Raw genomic sequence first — 22,023 nt, 5'->3', positions numbered from 1 at the left:
TTGGGCTAGGTTTAAACCATTTTGATATATATTGTAACCTATTGGCTAAGGAATAGTGCTGAAAATGAAGTAAATCTAATCCACCACTGTCCTTGGTCTTCTATAGGGTTTTTAAACTAATACGTGGTGGTTTGTTTTTCCACAGAAATTTGGAGATGCATGAATCTAGTGACTTAAACCAAGTAGCAGATGGTTTTATGGGGATCATTGAGAACAAATAGTTAACTTTTGGTAGTATCATCATTTTAATGGTTGTAACTCTCCCCATAAGTGATATAGGTGAGGACTTCCAACGAGAGAGATCGTCCTCTACTCTCTTTAATAATTGCACATAATTTAGCTTTGTTAGCTCTGAGAGCCTGGAGGAAATGTTTATGCCTAAATATCTAATATTTCCTGACTGTAAAGTGATCACAGGTATATTCTGGACCCTGCAGTTAATGGGCAGAACTTTGGTCTTAGACCAGTTGATAGAGTAGTCAGAAAGTGCTGAGAATTTATTTATGAGTGTGATCGTGTGAGTGAGAGACGTCTGTGAGTTCTGAAGGAAAAGGCTCCCGGAGGGCCTCTGCCCTATGCTTATGGGGGCTCTTTCCGGGGGATTCCTCTGCAGTCTTCTGGGTGAATGCGTGGTTGCCCCTGCGGTGGGCTTCCTGGGTTCTGTGCTCTGTGGGGGCTGCTGGTGGCCTGGGTCTTGTGGCCCTCTCTGCCTGCTTCTGATTGCTTGGGGGGGCTGTGGATTGTGGCCCTGTACGCTTATACACTCATAACTAAGCACGGTTATCATGTAGGTCCTGTGCCATGGGTGTTGCATGTTCTCGCACACACACACACACACATTCATTAGTCCAGTAGCATGGTCGCTAAGCAGTTGATGTATTATCATGTCGTCTCAGGTCATCTATATCCACAGCTGTGTTGTATGCGATTGCCGCTTCTTGTGCTTGTTTTTGTTTCTTTGTGTGTTTGTTTTTTCTCTGCTTGTCTGCTTTCAGGTGCTCCTGGTGGCGCTAAGGCTGGAATCCCCTCAGAGGCCATGGATTGTTGTCTGTTTTGTTTTTTACAGGTGTAGCAGCTGGTTGTCTGGTTTTTGTTTCTATTTTTGTTCTCTTTCCTCTTCTTTCCTCTTCTTCTTTCCTTGTCCCCCGGTCCGGTTCAGTTCTATTACATGTTATATATTGTAAACAGAAATAAATAAATGGGCATCAAGGGGAGCTTTACATTTATAAAACTTCCCTTGGCAAAGCAAATCTGTTTGGCATCAAAGGTATTCAGACTACAATTCTGCTGCCATAATGCTGAACAGGACAAGGGAAAAAAAAAAAAAAAGTAAAGAAGACAGTTCTGCCGAAAGCCAGGGACTAGACCTGTTCTAAGTTCTATACTTTTTAAAAGGGGCGTGTTTATCAACTATAGAATTAGAAGATTTACAAAAATGGTCAAGTGCTAGATCTTCATCTGGGATTTTAACAGTGTCATGAACTATTCAACAGATCAGTTAAAAAAAAGCCTGCTCATGGAGATGTTTCAGGATCTGGATACCAACCGTGGACCTAATGTTTTCATTTTTGCAATTCTGATACAAGCTATTGTGCAGTGATAACTAACACCAAGTTCAGATACTGTGGATTTTCTACCTTTGATGTGTTAAGATTGAGCCAATCGGGGACAACCTTGAAGGATCTCTTAAGTTTGGTTTAGTAGGATCAGTAATTACCTGAGAAAGGTTGATATTGGTACACACCTTTTTTAAATGATCAGAGGCAGAGTTCAACTTGTTTAAATTAAAATTGCCACACAGAGATTGGGTTTAGGCCACATGCACACAGAATGACCTCAACAAATATAAGAAATATTAAACATTTACACATGGATTTTTGAATACATGTAGAGGAATGATACTTTGAAATGTGCTCATTGTGGAGTTATGCTCAGTTGAGTAATGAAGGTTGAACTATTCTGGGAAAGAGGTTCTATTCCCAGCATCATGATGGACACTCCTGATATAGAAGGTTTCGCTAACGCATTGGAATTGTTTTACTATTTTCATATGCATGTGCAATGAAGAATTGCTTGTTGCTGATAAATGCAAAGAAGAACAGCTTACACATAGATGCTCACATATAGGCTGCTGAATGCAATGAAGACCTGCTTATCCAGTAAAGTTCAATGTCAATGTGTAATATTCAATTAGGATTTGCAAAACAGTGAAGTTAAACAATGAATGGGTCCATAGTCGGTATGAGAAGACTACAGGAATATTTACCTGGGTGTACGTTCAAACAGAGATGAAAAAATTGCGATAAATAATTGTTTGTTTGTTAGTATGTATATGAATGTTATGTGTATAAACTGTGTTAGGTTATAGTTACTCAGTAGTGTCTCAGTGAAACAACCGACGGGGGAAGCCTTGCGGTGACAACAAAAGCAGTGTTTTACTGATCAGTCAAGTTTTCCAGTGTACTCCATACAAACTGGTTGGCTACTGAAGGGATAGAAAATGGGGAATACTTGTTTTAAAGCAAACAAGGAATTAGATGGGAAAAATACATGTTTTAACGGGACCCAGACAATATTAAATACTCAGACAGATGGGAGAAGAAGTGTAGTTTTGTAGGAAATCACAAAATTATTACATAAAATTAGTGAAATCAATTGAAGAATGCCTTTCTGAAGAGCTGTTTACCACAGATGAGCAGCTTTGCGACCAAGCACATTGTAGATCGCTTTACTGCCAAAATGATCTAATTTAATGGATTGGTTTAGACATGCATAACAGCATTTTAAGAACAAAGAGAGAAACAAAAAGGGACAACGCTTCATGGTGGAAGGTGATGTATAAATAACTGTGTATATGATGAAGGAGAGACCATTTGAGCAGCACAGCCATTTCGCAGCACAGGGACAGCAGTCCAAGTTAAAGGATCTCCCACGTGGTATCACCTGTCACACTGTCTCAAGGCATCAAAAGAAGAAAAAATCACCAAACTCAAGGACAAAGAGACGAAGACTCCGGTGAACGAAGAGAGAGGACTGACAAACCAGAAATACAAAAGGATGCTCGATATCAAGATCCAGAAGAAGAGGCTAACAATGCCACGAACACTTACGATGCTGGGAATGATGCCAGCAATGAACAGAGAAGAAGATTCAGTGTCATCAATCTGCAACACGTGCCTCTAATGAGGGGGTGAATATAGAATCCTCAACAATTACAACGTCTCTGGGAACTGTGACAACAACAAGGTTTAAACCATTTTGATATATATTGTAACCTATTGGCTAAGGAATAGTGCTGAAAATGAGGTAAATCTAATCCACCACTGTCCTTGGTCTTCTATAGGGTTTTTAAACTAATACGTGGTGTTTTGTTTTTCCACAGAAATTTGGAGATGCATGAATCTAGTGACTTAAACCAAGTAGCAGATGGTTTTATGGGGATCATTGAGAACAAATAGTTAACTTTTGGTAGTATCATCATTTTAATGGTTGTAACTCTCCCCATAAGTGATATAGGTGAGGACTTCCAACGAGAGAGATCGTCCTCTACTCTCTTTAATAATTGCACATAATTTAGCTTTGTTAGCTCTGAGAGCCTGGAGGAAATGTTTATGCCTAAATATCTAATATTTCCTGACTGTAAAGTGATCACAGGTATATTCTGGACCCTGCAGTTAATGGGCAGAACTTTGGTCTTAGACCAGTTGATAGAGTAGTCAGAAAGTGCTGAGAATTTATTTATGAGTGTGATCGTGTGAGTGAGAGACGTCTGTGAGTTCTGAAGGAAAAGGCTCCCGGAGGGCCTCTGCCCTATGCTTATGGGGGCTCTTTCCGGGGGATTCCTCTGCAGTCTTCTGGGTGAATGCATGGTTGCCCATGCGGTGGGCTTCCTGGGTTCTGTGCTCTGTGGGGGCTGCTGGTGGCCTGGGTCTTGTGGCCCTCTCTGCCTGCTTCTGATTGCTTGGGGGGGCAGTGGATTGTGGCCCTGTACGCTTATACACTCATAACTAAGCACGGTTATCATGTAGGTCCTGTGCCATGGGTGTTGCATGTTCTCGCACACACACACACACATTCATTAGTCCAGTAGCATGGTCGCTAAGCAGTTGATGTATTATCATGTCGTCTCAGGTCATCTATATCCACAGCTGTGTTGTATGCGATTGCCGCTTCTTGTGCTTGTTTTTGTTTGTTTGTGTGTTTGTTTTTTCTCTGCTTGTCTGCTTTCAGGTGCTCCTGGTGGCGCTAAGGCTGGAATCCCCTCAGAGGCCATGGATTGTTGTCTGTTTTGTTTTTTACAGGTGTAGCAGCTGGTTGTCTGGTTTTTGTTTCTATTTTTGTTCTCTTTCCTCTTCTTTCCTCTTCTTCTTTCCTTGTCCCCCGGTCCGGTTCAGTTCTATTACATGTCATATATTGTAAACAGAAATAAATAAATGGGCATCAAGGGGAGCTTTACATTTATAAAACTTCCCTTGGCAAAGCAAATCTGTTTGGCATCAAAGGTATTCAGACTACAATTCTGCTGCCATAATGCTGAACAGGACAAGGGAAAAAAAAAAAAAAAGTAAAGAAGACAGTTCTGCCGAAAGCCAGGGACTAGACCTGTTCTAAGTTCTATACTTTTTAAAAGGGGCGTGTTTATCAACTATAGAATTAGAAGATTTACAAAAATGGTCAAGTGCTAGATCTTCATCTGGGATTTTAACAGTGTCATGAACTATTCAACAGATCAGTTAAAAAAAAGCCTGCTCATGGAGATGTTTCAGGATCTGGATACCAACCGTGGACCTAATGTTTTCATTTTTGCAATTCTGATACAAGCTATTGTGCAGTGATAACTAACACCAAGTTCAGATACTGTGGATTTTCTACCTTTGATGTGTTAAGATTGAGCCAATCAGGGACAACCTTGAAGGATCTCTTAAGTTTGGTTTAGTAGGATCAGTAATTACCTGAGAAAGGTTGATATTGGTACACACCTTTTTTAAATGATCAGAGGCAGAGTTCAACTTGTTTAAATTAAAATTGCCACACAGAGATTGGGTTTAGGCCACATGCACACAGAATGACCTCAACAAATATAAGAAATATTAAACATTTACACATGGATTTTTGAATACATGTAGAGGAATGATACTTTGAAATGTGCTCATTGTGGAGTTTTGCTCAGTTGAGTAATGAAGGTTGAACTATTCTGGGAAAGAGGTTCTATTCCCAGCATCATGATGGACACTCCTGATATAGAAGGTTTCGCTAACGCATTGGAATTGTTTTACTATTTTCATATGCATGTGCAATGAAGAATTGCTTGTTGCTGATAAATGCAAAGAAGAACAGCTTACACATAGATGCTCACATATAGGCTGCTGAATGCAATGAAGACCTGCTTATCCAGTAAAGTTCAATGTCAATGTGTAATATTCAATTAGGATTTGCAAAACAGTGAAGTTAAACAATGAATGGGTCCATAGTCGGTATGAGAAGACTACAGGAATATTTACCTGGGTGTACGTTCAAACAGAGATGAAAAAATTGCGATAAATAATTGTTTGTTTGTTAGTATGTATATGAATGTTATGTGTATAAACTGTGTTAGGTTATAGTTACTCAGTAGTGTCTCAGTGAAACAACCGACGGGGGAAGCCTTGCGGTGACAACAAAAGCAGTGTTTTACTGATCAGTCAAGTTTTCCAGTGTACTCCATACAAACTGGTTGGCTACTGAAGGGATAGAAAATGGGGAATACTTGTTTTAAAGCAAACAAGGAATTAGATGGGAAAAATACATGTTTTAACGGGACCCAGACAATATTAAATACTCAGACAGATGGGAGAAGAAGTGTAGTTTTGTAGGAAATCACAAAATTATTACATAAAATTAGTGAAATCAATTGAAGAATGCCTTTCTGAAGAGCTGTTTACCACAGATGAGCAGCTTTGCGACCAAGCACATTGTAGATCGCTTTACTGCCAAAATGATCTAATTTAATGGATTGGTTTAGACATGCATAACAGCATTTTAAGAACAAAGAGAGAAACAAAAAGGGACAACGCTTCATGGTGGAAGGTGATGTATAAATAACTGTGTATATGATGAAGGAGAGACCATTTGAGCAGCACAGCCATTTCGCAGCACAGGGACAGCAGTCCAAGTTAAAGGATCTCCCACGTGGTATCACCTGTCACACTGTCTCAAGGCATCAAAAGAAGAAAAAATCACCAAACTCAAGGACAAAGAGACCAAGACTCCGGTGAACGAAGAGAGAGGACTGACAAACCAGAAATACAAAAGGATGCTCGATATCAAGATCCAGAAGAAGAGGCTAACAATGCCACGAACACTTACGATGCTGGGAATGATGCCAGCAATGAACAGAGAAGAAGATTCAGTGTCATCAATCTGCAACACGTGCCTCTAATGAGGGGGTGAATATAGAATCCTCAACAATTACAACGTCTCTGGGAACTGTGACAACAACAAGGTTTAAACCATTTTGATATATATTGTAACCTATTGGCTAAGGAATAGTGCTGAAAATGAGGTAAATCTAATCCACCACTGTCCTTGGTCTTCTGTAGGGTTTTTAAACTAATACGTGATGGTTTGTTTTTCCACAGAAATTTGGAGATGCATGAATCTAGTGACTTAAACCATGAAGCAGATGGTTTTATGGGGATCATTGAGAACAAATAGTTAACTTTTGGAAGTATCATCATTTTAATGGTTGTAACTCTCCCCATAAGTGATATAGGTAAGGACTTCCAACGAGAGAGATCGTCCTCTACTCTCTTTAATAATTGCACATAATATAGCTTTGTTAGCTCTGAGAGCCTGGCGGAAATGTTTATGCCTAAATATCTAATATTTCTTGACTGTAAAGTGATCGCAGGTATATTCTGGACCCTACAGTTAATGGGCAGAACTGTGGTTTTAGACCAGTTGATAGAGTAGTCAGAAAGTGCTGAGAATTTATTTATGAGTGTGATCGTGTGAGTGAGAGACGTCTGTGAGTTCTGAAGGAAAAGTAATACATCATCAGCATAAAGACTTATTTTATGCTCAATATTTTGGGATTGGATGCCTTTAATATTTCTATCTTGTCTGATAGAAGCTGCTAAAGGTTTGATGAAAATAGCAAAAAGTGAGGGAGAAAGTGGGCAACCCTGTCTTGTACCTCTCTGCAGACTGAAGCTTGGAGAAGTTTGATCATTTGTCCTGACACTTGCATTTGGGGAGCTATATAATATCCTTATCCAGTTGATGAAGTGTGACCCAAACCCGAATTTGTTTAATGCTGCGAATAAAAATTTCCAGTTCACTCCAGCAAATGCTTTTCTGCATCTAGAGAGTCGATTGTGGTTTCCAAGTTGTTGATGGTAGAATAGTCTATGAGATTAATGATCCGGGTTGTGAACGGACTGTTGTGCCTACTGCTCTTCAGCCTGTCAAATGAAACGTAGAAATTGAAACGTGACAAATGAACCCAAGGAGTTGAGTCGTAAACGAATCAATACTGTTTCCTGTGCGAGGACCAGTCACCCGAGGAGTTGAGTCATGAACGAATCAATACTGTTTCCTGTCCTGCTGACTGAGCTTATGAAGCTGCCGCCTGCCAACAACACTGTATTTTGTAGTATGAAAAAGAACCTGACCTAATTTTCAACAATAAGCTTCTCTCGAGGAGACATGAAGGAATATAGATTTTTCTATAAAATGAAATCCTTCTATCAAACTGACTTAAAACGGTTTGTCCTTATTTTTTCACTTCTGATGAAGTTTCAACAATAAACAACAAACTTTGTATTATGAGAAAGAACCAGACTTATTCTTCAGGAATCCGAAAATAAACTCTATTTCACGAGTTATGCACGAATTCGGATTCTCCTATAAAACGAATTCCTTAACTCAAACCAAGTTAAGACTGCTTTGTCCTTCATATTTATTCATGTCTAATCAAGTTTCAACAATAAACAACGTTGTACTTTGTAGAATGAGAAAGAACTTCTTCAGCAATAAGCATCTCTCGACATATGACGAAATACAGATTTTGCTATAAAATTAATTCCTTCTATCAGCCTGACTTAAAACTGTTTGTCCTCCTTATTTATCCACTTCAAATCAAGTTTCAAAAATTAAAAAAATTTTGTAGTTTGACAAAGAACAACTTAATCTTCAGCAATCAGTATAAAAAGAGGGTAAGAAAAGGTGCAAATGCCAACCATATATCACTAAAAGGTGGAGCGGAAGTATTCGGCTGCAAGTAGGTGTGACTGTTCGACCATAATTTGTAAAAAGCGGGTAAGAAAAGGTTCGAATGCCCGACTATATATTAACAAAAGCGGAAGGAGAGGTCTTCAGATGAGAGTGGGTGAGAATTTCCAACCATAATCTATAAAATGCGGTGAAAAAAAAGGTGTGAATACCCCATAGAACACTAAAAGGTGGAGCGGCTGTGTTCGGCTGCAAGAAGGTGTGAATGTCCGACTATATTTGGTGAAAAGCAGGTGAAGCAAGGTCTGAATGCCCAACCTTACATCATCAAAAGCGAGATCAGAGGTGTTTGGCTGCAAGAAGGCCATAGTTTGCCAAAAGCGGGTAAGGTGCGAATGACCGACTAAATATCAACAAAAGTGGGGGCGGAGGTCTTCGGATGCAAGTGGGTGTGAATATCCCACTATACAAGTATGGTGGAGAGGAAGCTGTGAATGGCCGACCATAGTAAAAAGCGGGTGAGAAAAGGTGCAAATGTCCAACCATACATGATCAAAACAGGGAGCGGAGGTGTTTGGCTGCGACAAGGTGTGAATGTCCACCCATAATTAATGAAAAGCGGGCAACAAGTAGGTTCGAATGCCCAACCATACATCAAAAGCAGGAGTGGATATGTTCGGCTACAAGAAGGTTTGAATGTCCGACCATAGTTTGTAAAAGGCGGGTAAGAAAAGGTTCGAATATATATATTTATCCATGGTTCATCTATTGGGCTAGGTTTAAACCATTTTGATATATATTGTAACCTATTGGCTAAGGAATAGTGCTGAAAATGAGGTAAATCTAATCCACCACTGTCCTTGGTCTTCTGTAGGGTTTTTAAACTAATACGTGGTGGTTTGTTTTTCCACAGAAATTTGGAGATGCATGAATCTAGTGACTTAAACCAAGTAGCAGATGGTTTTATGGGGATCATTGAGAACAAATAGTTAACTTTTGGTAGTATCATCATTTTAATGGTTGTAACTCTCCCCATAAGTGATATAGGTAAGGACTTCCAACGAGAGAGATCGTCCTCTACTCTCTTTAATAATTGCACATAATTTAGCTTTGTTAGCTCTGAGAGCCTGGAGGAAATGTTTATGCCTAAATATCTAATATTTCCTGACTGTAAAGTGATCGCAGGTATATTCTGGACCCTGCAGTTAATAGGCAGAACTGTGGTCTTAGATCAGTTGATAGAGTAGTCAGAAAGTGCTGAGAATTTATTTATGAGTGTGATCGTGTGAGTGAGAGACGTCTGTGAGTTCTGAAGGAAAAGTAATACATCATCAGCATAAAGACTTATTTTATGCTCAATATTTTGGGATTGGATGCCTTTAATATTTCTATCTTGTCTGATAGAAGCTGCTAAAGGTTTGATGAAAATAGCAAAAAGTGAGGGAGAAAGTGGGCAACCCTGTCTTGTACCTCTCTGCAGACTGAAGCTTGGAGAATTTTGATCATTTGTCCTGACACTTGCATTTGGGGAGCTATATAATATCCTTATCCAGTTGATGAAGTGTGACCCAAACCCGAATTTGTTTAATGCTGCGAATAAAAATTTCCAGTTCACTCCATCAAATGCTTTTTCTGCATCTAGAGAGTCGATTGTGGTTTCCAAGTTGTTGATGGTAGAATAGTCTATGGGATTAATGATCTGGTTTGTGAACGAACTGTTGTGCCTACTGCTCTTCAGCCTGTCAAATGAAACGTAGAATTTGAAACGTGACAAATGAACGAAGACCCAAGGAGTTGAGTCGTAAATGAATCAATACTGTTTCCTGTGCGAGGACCCGTCAGCCGAGGAGTTGAGTCATGAACGAATCAATACTGTTTCCTGTGCGAGGACCCGTCACCCGAGGAGTTGAGTCGTGAACGAATCAATACTGTTTCCTGTCCTGCTGACTGAGCTTATGAAGCTGCCGCCTGCCATGTGGTGAGGAAGGGTACTGCATGAAAATGGACGAATCACTCACTGAGACAACTCGTTACTCCCGAGTCATATAAAAAATTAGTTCATATCGAACGAATCGCTCACGAACGACACATCACTATCTATTTGACGAGTTATGCATGAATTCGGATTTTGCAATAAAATTAATTCCTTCTCTCAAACCAAGTTCACACTGCTTTGTCCTTCATATTTATCTACTTCTAATTTAGTTTCAACAATAAACAACACTGTATTTTGTAGTATGAAAAAGAACCAGAACTAATTTTCAACAATAAGCTTCTCTCGAGGAGATATGAAGCAATACAGATTTTGCTATAAAAGGAAATCCTTCTATCAAACTGACTTAAAACGGTTTGTCCTTATTTCTTCACTTCTGATGAAGTTTCAACAATAAACAACAAACTTTGTATTATGAGAAAGAACCAGACTCATTCTTCAGGAATCCGAAAATAAGCTCTATTTTACGAGTTATGCACGAATTCGGATTCTCCTATAAAACGAATTCCTTAACTCAAACCAAGTTAAGACTGCTTTGTCCTTCATATTTATTCATGTCTAATCAAGTTTCAACAATAAACAACTTTGTACTTTGTAGAATGAGAAAGAACTTCTTCAGCAATAAGCATCTCTCGACATATGACGAAATACAGATTTTGCTATAAAATTAATTCCTTCTATCAGCCTGACTTAAAACTGTTTGTCCTCCTTATTTATCCACTTCAAATCAAGTTTCAACAATTAAAAAAATGTTGTAGTTTGAGAAAGAACAACTTAATCTTCAGCAATCAGTATAAAAAGAGAGTAAGAAAAGGTGCAAATGCCAACCATACATCACTAAAAGGTGGAGCGGAAGTATTCGGCTGCAAGTAGGTGTGAATGTTCGACCATAATTTGTAAAAAGCGGGTAAGAAAAGGTTCCAATACCCGACTATATATTAACAAAAGCAGGAGGAGAGGTCTTCGGATGAGAGTGGGTGAGAATTTACAACCATAATCTATAAAATGCGGTGAAAAAAAGGTGTGAATACCCCATAGAACACTAAAAGGTGGAGCGGAAGTGTTCGGCTGCAAGAAGGTGTGAATGTCCACCCATAATTACTGAAAAATTGGTAAGAAAAGGTGTGAATGTCCAACCATGCATCATCAAAAGCAGGAGTGGATGTGTTCGGCTGCAAGAAGGTCTGAATGTCCATCAATAATTGCTAGAAAACATGAAGGAGAATTTTCGAATATCAAACCGCACATGATCATAACAGGGAGCGGACGTAGTTCAGCTGCAAGAAGGTCTGAATGTCCAATCATAATTCCTGAAAAATGGGTAAAAAAAAGGGTGCGAATGCCCAACCATACATCATCGAAAGCAGGAGTGGATGTGTTCAGCTGCAAGAAGGTGTGAATGTCCAACCATAATTACTGAAAAATTGGTAAGAAAAGGTGCGAATGCCAAACCATACATCATCAAAAGCAGGAGTGGATGTGTTCGGCTACAAGAAGGTTTGAATGTCCGACCATAGTTGGTAAAAAGTGGGTAAGAACAGGTTCGAATGCCCGAACATACACCATCAAAAGAGGCAGTGGAGGTGTTCTGCTGTAAGACGGTGTGAATGTCCGACCATAGTTGGTAAAAATCGGGTAAGAAAAGGTTAAAATACCCGACTGTACACAATCAATAGTGGGAGCGGAGTTGTTCGGCTGCAAGAAGGTGTTAATGTCCGACTATATTTGGTGAAAAGCAGGTGAAGCAAGGTCTGAATGCCCAACCTTACATCATCAAAAGCGAGATCAGAGGTGTTTGGCTGCAAGAAGGCCATAGTTGGCCAAAAGCGAGTAAGGTGCGAATGACCGACTAAATATCAACAAAAGTGGGGGCGGAGGTCTTCGGATGCAAGTGGGTGTGAATATCCCACCATACCAGTATGGTGGAGAGGAAGCTGTGAATGGCCGACCATGATAAAAAGCGGGTGAGAAAAGGTGCAAATGTCAAACCATACATCATCAAAACAGGGAGCGGAGGTGTTCAGCTGCAGGGTCTGAATGTCCATCAATAATTGCTAGAAAACATGAAAGAGAATTTTCGAATATCAAACCGCACATGATCATAAACGGGAGAGGAGGTGTTCAGCTGCAAGAAGGTGTGAATGTCCACCCATAATTACTGACAAATGGGTAAGAAAAGGTTTGAATGCCCGAACATACACCATCAAAAGAGGGAGCGGAGGTGTTCCTCTGCAAGAAGGTGTGAATGTCCGACCATAGTTGGTAAAAAGCGGGTAAGAAAAGGTGAAAATACCTGACTGTACACAATCAATAGCGGGAGCGGAGTTGTTCAGCTACTAAAAGGTGTGAAAGTCCGACCCTGGTTTGTAAAAAGCGGGTAAGAAAAGATGCGAATGCCCGACAATGTATGATCAAAAGAGGGAGCGGAGGTGTTCCGCTTTAAGAAGGTGTGAATGTCCAACCTTAGTTGGTAAAAAGCGGGTAAGAAAAGGCTCGAAATTCCTGACTGTACACAATCAAAAGAGGGAGCGGAGTTTTTCAGCTACAAGTAGGTGTGAATCTCCGACCATGGTTTGTAAAAAGCGGGTAAGATAAGGTTCGTATGCCCGAATATACACCATCAAAAGCAGAAGCGGTGTATGTTCGGGCATTCGAACCTTTTCTTACCCGCTTTTTACAAACTATGGTCAGACGTTCAAACCTTCTTGTAGCCGAACATATCCACTCCTGCTTTTGATGATGTATGGTTGGGCATTCGAACCTACTTGTTGCCCGCTTTTCATTAATTATGGGTGGACATTCACACCTTGTCTCAGCCAAACACCTCCGCTCCCTGTTTTGATCATGTATGGTTTGACATTCGCACCTTTGCTTACCCTCTTTTTATACTGATTGCTCAAGATTAAGTTGTTCTTTCTCAAACTACAAAATTTTTTTAATTGTTGAAACTTGATTTGAAGTGGATAAATAAGGAAGACAAACAGTTTTAAGTCAGGCTGATAGAAGGAATTAATTTAATAGCAAAATCTGTATTTCGTCATATGTCGAGAGATGCTTATTGCTGAAGAAGTTCTTTCTCATTCTACAAAGTACAACGTTGTTTATCGTTGAAACTTGATTAGACATGAATAAATATGAAGGACAAAGCAGTCTTAACTTGGTTTGAGTTAAGGAATTCGTTTTATAGGAGAATCCGAATTCGTGCATAACTCGTAAAATAGAGCTTATTTTCGGATTCCTGAAGAATGAGTCTGGTTCTTTCTCATAATACAAAGTTTGTTGTTTATTGTTGAAACTTCATCAGACCGTTAGATATAGTCGGACTCACCTCGACGCACGGCTTGGGATCTGGAACCAGTACTCTTGAGAGGGGTTGGACTCTCTTCCACTCTGGAGTTGCCCGTGGTGAGAGGCGCAGAGCAGGTGTGGGCATACTTATTGCCCCCCGGCTGTGTGCCAGTACATTGGGGTTTACCCCAGTGAACGAGAGGGTAGCCTCCCTCCGCCTTGGGTGGGGGGACGAGTCCTGACTGTTGTTTGTGCCTATGCGCCAAACAGCAGTTCAGAGTACCTACCCTTTTTGGAGTCTCTGGGGGAGGCACTGGAGAATGCTCCTACCGGAGACTCCCTCATTCTGCTGGGGGACTTCAATGCTCACGTGGGCAATGACAGTGAGACCTGGAGGGGTGTGATTGGGAGGAACGGCCCCCCCGATCTGAATCAGAGTGGTGTTATGTTGTTGGACTTCTGTGCCAGTCATAGACTGTCCATAACCAACACCATGTTCAGGTATAAGGGTGTCCATATGTGCACTTGGCACCAGGACACCCTTGGCCGCAGTTCGATGATCGACTTTGTGGTTGTATCATCGGACTTGCGGCCGTATGTCCTGGACACTCGGGTGAAGAGAGGGGCGGAGCTGTCAACTGATCACCACCTGGTGGTGAGTTGGCTCCGCTGGTGGGGGAGGATGCCGATCAGACCTGGCAGGCCCAAACGTATTGTGAGGGTCTGCTGGGAGCGTTTGTCAGAATCCCCCGTCAGAAGGAGCTTTAACTCCCACCTCCGGCAGAGCTTCAACCATATTTGAGGTGGGGGACATTGAGTCCGAATGGGCCATGTTCCGTGACTCCATTGCCGAGGCAGCTGGTCGGAGTTGTGGCCGTAAGGTGGTCGGTGCCTGTCGTGGCGGCAACCCTCAAACCTGCTGGTGGACACCAGTGGTGAGGGAAGCCGTCAAGCTGAAGAAGGAGTCCTATCGGGCCTTTTTGGCCAGTGGGACCCTGGAAGAAGCTGATAGGTACCGACGGGCCAGACGGGCCACGGCTTCGGCGGTTGCTGAGGCAAAAACTCGGGCCTGGAAGGAGTTCGGTGAGACCATGGAGAACGATTTCCGGACGGCCTCGAAAAGATTCTGGTCCACCATCCGGCGTCTCAGGGGGGGGAAGCGGCTCACAGTCAACACTGTTTACAGTGGGGACGGGGCTTTGCTGACCTCAACTAGGGATGTTGTGAGTCGGTGGGGGGAGTACTTCGAGGAACTCCTCAATCCTACCAACACGTGCTCGGAAGAGGCAGAGTCGGAGAGCTCGGAGACGGGGCCTCCCATTTCTGGGGCTGAGGTTGCCGAGGTGGTTAAAAAGCTCCTCGGTGGCAAGGCCCCGGGGGTGGATGAGGTCCGTCCTGAGTTTCTCAAGGCTCTGGATGTTGTAGGGCTGTCTTGGCTGACACGCCTCTGCAGTATCGCGTGGACATCGGGGACAGTGCCTCTGGACTGGCAGATTGGGGTGGTGGTCCCCCTCTTTAAAAAGGGGGACCGGAGGGTGTTTTCCAACTATAGGGGTATCACACTCCTCAGCCTCCCTGGTAAGGTCTATTCGGGGGTATTGGAGAGGAGGATCCATCGGATAATCGAGCCTCGGATTCAGGAGATGCAGTGTGGCTTTCGTCCTGGCCGTGGAACAGTGGACCAGCTCTATACCTTCGGCAGGATCCTGGAGGGTGCATGGGAGTTCGCCCAACCAGTCTACATGTGTTTTGTGGACTTGGAGAAAGCGTTCGACCGTGTCCCTCGTGGAGTCCTGTGGGGGGTGCTCCGGGAATATGGAGTGCCGGACCCCTTGATAGGGGCCGTTCGGTCTCTGTATGACCGGTGCCAGAGTTTGGTCCACATTGCCGGCAGTAAGTTGGATACGTTTCCGGTGAGAGTTGGACTCCGTCAGGGCTGCCCTTTGTCACCGATTCTGTTCCTAACTTTTATGGACAGAATTTCTAGGCGGAGCCAGGGCGTTGAGGGTGTCCCATTTGGCGACCTCAGAATCGGGTCTCTGCTTTTTGCAGATGATGTGGTTCTGTTAGCGTCGTCAGGCCGTGACCTTCAGCTCTCACTGGAGTGATTCGCAGCCGAGTGTGAAGCGGCTGGGATGAGAATCAGCACCTCCAAATCCGAGACTATGGTTCTCAGCCGGAAAAGGGTGGAATGCTCTCTTCGGGTCGGGAATGAGATCCTTCCCCAAGAGGAGGAGTTCAAGTATCTCGGGGTCTTGTTCACGAGTGACGGACGAATGGAGCGGGAGATTGACGGGCGGATCGGTGCGGCGCCTGCAGTGTTGCAGGCTCTGCACCGACCCGTCGTTGTGAAGAGGGAGCTGAGCCAGAAGGCGAAGCTCTCTACTTACTGGTCAATCTACGTTCCCATCCTCACCTATGGTCACGAGTTGTGGGTAGTGACCGAAAGAACAAGATCGCGAATACAAGCGGCCAAAATGGGTTTCCTCCGCAGGGTGTCTGGGCTCTCCCTTAGAGATAGGGTGAGAAGCTCAGTCATCCGGGAGGGGCTCGGAGTAGAACCACTGCTCCTCCGCATTGAGAGGAGTCAGATGAGGTGGCTCGGGCATCTGGTTAGGATGCCCCCTGGACGCCTCCCTGGGGAGGTGTTCCGGGCACGTCCCACTGGGAGGAGACCCCGGGGGAGACCCAGGACACGTTGGAGAGACTATGTCTCTCGGCTGGCCTGGGAACGCCTCGGGGTCCCCCCGGAAGAGCTGGAGGAAGTGGCCGGGGACCGAGACGTCTGGGTTTCTCTGCTCAAGCTGCTGCACCCACGACCCGACCCCCGGATAAGCGGCAGATAATGGATGGATGGATGGATATATCCTCCACCAACCAGACTTACAACCCCCGACTAGGGTAGCAGAATTTCTAAGCATCTGTACCCCAAAACTACTATCAAAAATATATAAATTATTGTCTAAGATAGATGACACAATGTCTTTTCCATCATCAAAATGGGAGGCAGATTTATCCATCAGTTCTGGTTATAGCTTCTAACCACAAATATGTTTGAACACCTTCATAAAGACTCGAAATCCTAATTTACAGCTCATACAATACAAAATCCTTCATAGAACACACTATACAGGACAAAGGATGTTCAGGATGGGTCTAACACACTCAAACATCTGCTCACATTGCACAGATAACACACCTGATGATTATGCACACGCTTTGTGGTTTTCTGCGCCTGTCCAGAAGTTCTGGCTTGAAGTCTGTGAGGACCTATCAACATGGCTAAAGTGTAGCATCCCTGCATGCCCCACACTGTGCATACTGGGTGACTTAGACAACATCAACATGGAAATTAACTCAGCACACATGGTTGTCACAGTGTTATGTATCGCAAAGAAAACTATTCTCATGAACTGGAAAGCGAAGAACAATCTGTGTATTAACCAGTTTAGAAATTTTCTTTTAGATTATATTAGCATGGAAACAATGTCTGCCTCCTCAAAACATCAATTGGCTGAATTTCATTCTCTCTGGTCCCCTCTGATTAGTTTTATCACATAGTGGTGGTGGTGGGTTGCTGGGTGATGGTGGGTCTCAGGCCCGGGCTGCTGCGACTGGTGTGACCGGGTTGTTTGTTTGTTTGTTTTTTGATGTTGTTTGTTTGTTTTTTGTAGTGGTCCTCCTGGGTGGGGTTGGGTTGAGTGGGGTGGGGCGGGATGGGTACCTTCTGGGGGTACAGTAGCTCCCGGAATATGGTCGCTGCAGGCCCCGAGCCTGGTGGACATCAGGCCCTCCTGCCCATTGTTGGCTCCCAGGTAGCGGGGATGCCTATTGCAGCCAGTCCCTGGCTGCCCTCTCTGGGGGAGAGTAGCTCCCCCGGTATATATCCCCATACCCCTCTCCCTTCTGGCTCCTGTACACAGCACACACTCACACATGAAGGGTTTTGGGGGCGTGTGTGTTCGGTGGGGTGTAGTGGATGGGGCCACGTAGGTGGTCCCCTTTGGTTGCACTCTGCAGTTCCCTGCCCCTGTTTTAATTACACCTTAGACATTACTACTTATCAAACACACTCACACACACACATTAGGTCTTGGGGGGTGGTTACACTGAGTGGCATCTGGTGGGCGGGGCTCTTTGGGTATGTAGGCTGCCCAGAGTGCCGTGCTCCCAGTTCTACAAGTTTGGCTGGCCCTCAATTTTAATTGCTCACTATTAGAAAATATTGAAGAGCCAGAAGGGTGAGGGGAGGGGTCTTCTTCGCACACCCCTGCTTCCTGGTGTCTGCTCGGGGCAGGAGGGGCCAGGAGGATTAATTAATTGTTCTGCTGGTTCGGGGTCTGTGGTGGCTGGGGGGTTGCTGGCCTCCTGGTGTGCCCGCTGCACTACACCCCAGCAGAGTCGAGGGAGGTAGGATGTGTGGATGTGTGGATGTATTGGACGTGAAAGTGTGTGTGGTAATGATTGGGCCTGGATCTGGGACTTGCTGTCGCCTGGCCTGCCTGTGTTTCTCCCGATGGGGCATCAGCGTTGCCTCTCCCCACTGCTCGCGACTTCACCCACCTGTGGGCACGTCTTGACTCCCAGGGCACTTGGCCAGGGGCGCTGGAGCAGGCGCTGACCCACTTTGTGGCTGTCTGGGGCGCTTGGCCCTCCTGGGTATTGGGTGGGGCCTCTGCCGGGGGGTTTGGGGGCGCTCGGGCTCCTGGGGCCCAGGTCCAGTGCACGGCCCATGTCTGGGCGGCTGGGGCCTGGCGGGGTCGGTGGGCTGTTACCCCTGGTTCCCGGAGTGCCTCTGCCCTTTGCTTATGGGAGCTCTTTCCGGGGGCTTCCTCTGCAGTCGTCTGGGAGGATGCGTGGTTGCCCCTGCAGTGGGCTGCCTGGGTTCTGTGCTCTGTGGGGGCTGCTGGTGGCCTGGGTCTTGTGGCCCTCTCTGCCTGCTTCTGATTGCTTGGGGGGGGGGGGGGGGGGGGGGGGGGGGGGGGGGGGCTGTGGATTGTGGCCCTGTACGCTTATACACTCATAACTAAGCACGGTTATCATGTAGGTCCTGTGCCATGGGTGTTGCATGTTCTCACACACACACACACACATTCATTAGTCCAGTAGCATGGTCACTAAGCAGTTGATGTATTATCATGTCGTCTCAGGTCATCTATATCCACAGCTGTGTTGTATGCGATTGCCGCTTCTTGTGCTTGTTTTTGTTTGTTTGTGTGTTTGTTTTTTCTCTGCTTGTCTGCTTTCAGGTGCTCCTGGTGGCGCTAAGGCTGGATTCCCCTCATAGGCCATGGATTGTTGTCTGTTTTGTTTTTTACAGGTGTAGCAGCTGGTTGTCTGGTTTTTGTTTCTATTTTTGTTCTGTTTCCTCTTCTTTCCTCTTCTTCTTTCCTTGTCCCCCGGTCCGGTTCAGTTCAGTTCATGTCATATATTGTAAACAGAAATAAATAAATGGGCATCAAGGGGAGCTTTACATTTATAAAACTTCCCTTGGCAAAACAAATCTGTTTGGCATCAAAGGTATTCAGACTACAATTCTTCTGACATAATGCTGAACAGGACAAGGGGAAAAAAAAGTAAAGAAGACAGTTCTGCCGAAAGCCAGGGATAGACCTGTTCTAAGTTCTATACTTTTTAAAAGGGGCGTGTTTATCAACTATGGAATTAGAAGATTTACAAAAATGGTCAAGTGCTAGATCTTCATCTGGGATTTTAACAGTGTCATATAACTATTCAACAGATCAGTTAAAAAAAAGCCTGCTCATGGAGATGTTTCAGGATCTGGATACCAAGCGTGGACCTAATGTTTTCATTTTTGCAATTCTGATACAGGCTATTGAGCAGTGATAACTAACACCAAGTTCAGATACTGCGGATTTTCTACCTTTGATTTGTTAAGATTGAGCCAATCAGGGACAACCTTGAAGGATCTCTTTGGTTTTGTAGGATCTGTAATTACCTGAGAAAGGTTGATATTGGTACACACCTTTTTTAAATGATCAGAGGCAGAGTTCAACTTGTTTAAATTAAAATTGCCACACAGAGATTGGGTTTAGGCCACATGCACACAGAATGACATCAACAAATATAAGAAATATTAAACATTTACACATAGATTTTTGAATATATGTAGAGGAATGATACTTTGAAATGTGCTCATTGCGGAGTTATGATCAGTTGAGTAATGAAGGTTGAACTATTCTGGGAAAGAGGTTCTATTCCCAGCATCATGATGGACACTCCTGATATAGAAGGTTTCGCTAACGCATTGGAATTGTTTTACTATTTTCATATGCATGTGCAATGAAGAATTGCTTGCTGCTGATAAATGCAAAGAAGAACAGCTTACACATAGATGCTCACATATAGGCTGCTGAATGCAATGAAGACCTGCTTATCAAGTAAAGTTCAATGTCAATGTGTAATATTCAATTAGGATTTGCAAAACAGTGAAGTTAAACAATGAATGGGTCCATAGTCGGTATGAGAAGACTACAGGAATATTTACCTGGGTGTACGTTCAAACAGAGATGAGAAAATTGCGATAAATAATTGTTTGTTTGTTTGTTAGTATGTATATGAATGTTATGTGTATAAACTGTGTTGAGTTATAGTTACTCAGTAGTGTCTCAGTGAAACAACCGACGGGGGAAGCCTTGCGGTGACAACAAAAGCAGTGTTTTACTGATCAGTCAAGTTGCTCCAGTGTACTCCATACAAACTGGTTGGCTACTGAAGGGATAGAAAATGGGGAATACTTGTTTTAAAGCAAACAAGGAATTGGGAAAAATACATGTTTTAACGAGACCCAGACAATATTAAATACTCAGACAGATGGGAGAAGAAGTGTAGTTTTGTAGGAAATCACAAAATTATTACATAGAATTAGTGAAATCAATTGAAGAATGCCTTTCTGAAGAGCTGTTTACCACAGATGAGCAGCTTTGCGACCAAGCACATTGTAGATCGCTTTACTGCCAAAATTATCTAATTTAATGGATTGCTTTAGACATGCATAACAGCATTTTAAGAACAAAGAGAGAAACAGAAAGGGACAACGCTTCATGGTGGAAGGTGATGTATAAATAACTGTGTATATGATGAAGGGGGTGGCAACACCCATTCCGAAATCCCGCCATTCCGACATCCCGCTATTCCGACATCCCACCATTCCGACATCCCACCATTCCGACATACCACCATTCCGACATGCAAACGTCCCACCATTCCGACATCCCACCATTGCGACATCCCGCTATTCTGACGTTCAAATGTCCCACCATTCCGACAAGGCTTTCCGTATAAGGAAATGTGTGTTACTCAACAGGTGAGTCCCTTCTTTCTGTTCATGCAATTTATATGTTTAACACATGTTTATAGACAAGCGTTATTAAAAACACAAAGTCTCGGCAACTGGAGGAGGAGAAGCAGTCCGCGGTGGTTTTCAATCACACACTCCAATGCCACTTGTTTCAACTTCCGAAAATTTAATCCAGGAAAAAAAGGCTTACAAACATGGACCAAAACGGCTCCATAACACGCACAAGAATCCAAAAGAAACAAAAGTTAACTAAAAGAAAGCAAATAAACAGTATGAAGTGGTCAAAATTGGTTTTACGCATGCCTATGTGCGTCTGGCACATGCGTCTTCGGGCTCTCCCACGTTGGTTTGTGGATGAAAGCTATATGTTCAGCTGTAATGTCATGTAAAAACAATCTCTACATGACATTTGATCCCAGGTGTGACCAGTTAGGTCCTTAAGATATCAACAGGCTGTATAAAGCTACAACCGTTGCGGCTGTGTGTTTGTGCCAAATGCGCAAAACCCATCCGCGTTTCCCAAAATTGGAGTGAGTACTCATAAATCACGTGAATAACATGAATAAACGTTTTTACTGCATTTTGTTGTGTTTTATACGTTCTATGCTGTCATTTCTCTCTTCTCCTATTGGCAAGGCAAGGCAGAGTGCTCGCAACTGTGTCCTGTGCCGTAGCCGTGATATCTGTTATTGCAATTATTACTTTTGCATATGATGACAGCGTGCAAAAGACGCATGGGCTCTGTGGAGAGCTCCGCTCCAGCTGGCTGCTGTGACAGCTCACTGACAATGTATTTCTGCTTAATCTGTTTCAGTCTCGCCAGAGTTACATTAATATCTGTATTTTTATATTTGAAATTCAGGGGATTTTGATAATAGATTATTAAAGTTTGTTTGCGAGGCTGTGGCCTCTGCATGTGAAGAGCTTGTGCGCCAAACTTTAGGTCGTATTTGCGCCGGCATATCATTAGTGCAAAATGTTTTGGGTAAAAAATAGGCTATTAAAAGGAACTGTCGGAATGGCGGTATGTTAAAAAAAAAAAAACATACCGCCATTCCGACCATAGGAGGAAAAAAGTGTCGGAATGGTGGGACGTTTGATAAAAAATTAAGTGTCGCCATTCCGACAATTGAAGACCCATGTCGGAATGGCGAGATGTCGGAATGGCAGCATGTAACCATGATGAAGGAGAGACCATTTGAGCAGCACA

Source organism: Leuresthes tenuis, unplaced genomic scaffold, assembly GCF_036924035.1.
Source record: "Leuresthes tenuis unplaced genomic scaffold, fLeuTen1.0.hap1 SCAF_29, whole genome shotgun sequence".
Taxonomy (NCBI): domain Eukaryota; kingdom Metazoa; phylum Chordata; class Actinopteri; order Atheriniformes; family Atherinopsidae; genus Leuresthes; species Leuresthes tenuis.
Note: the sequence above shows the minus strand (reverse complement) of the source record.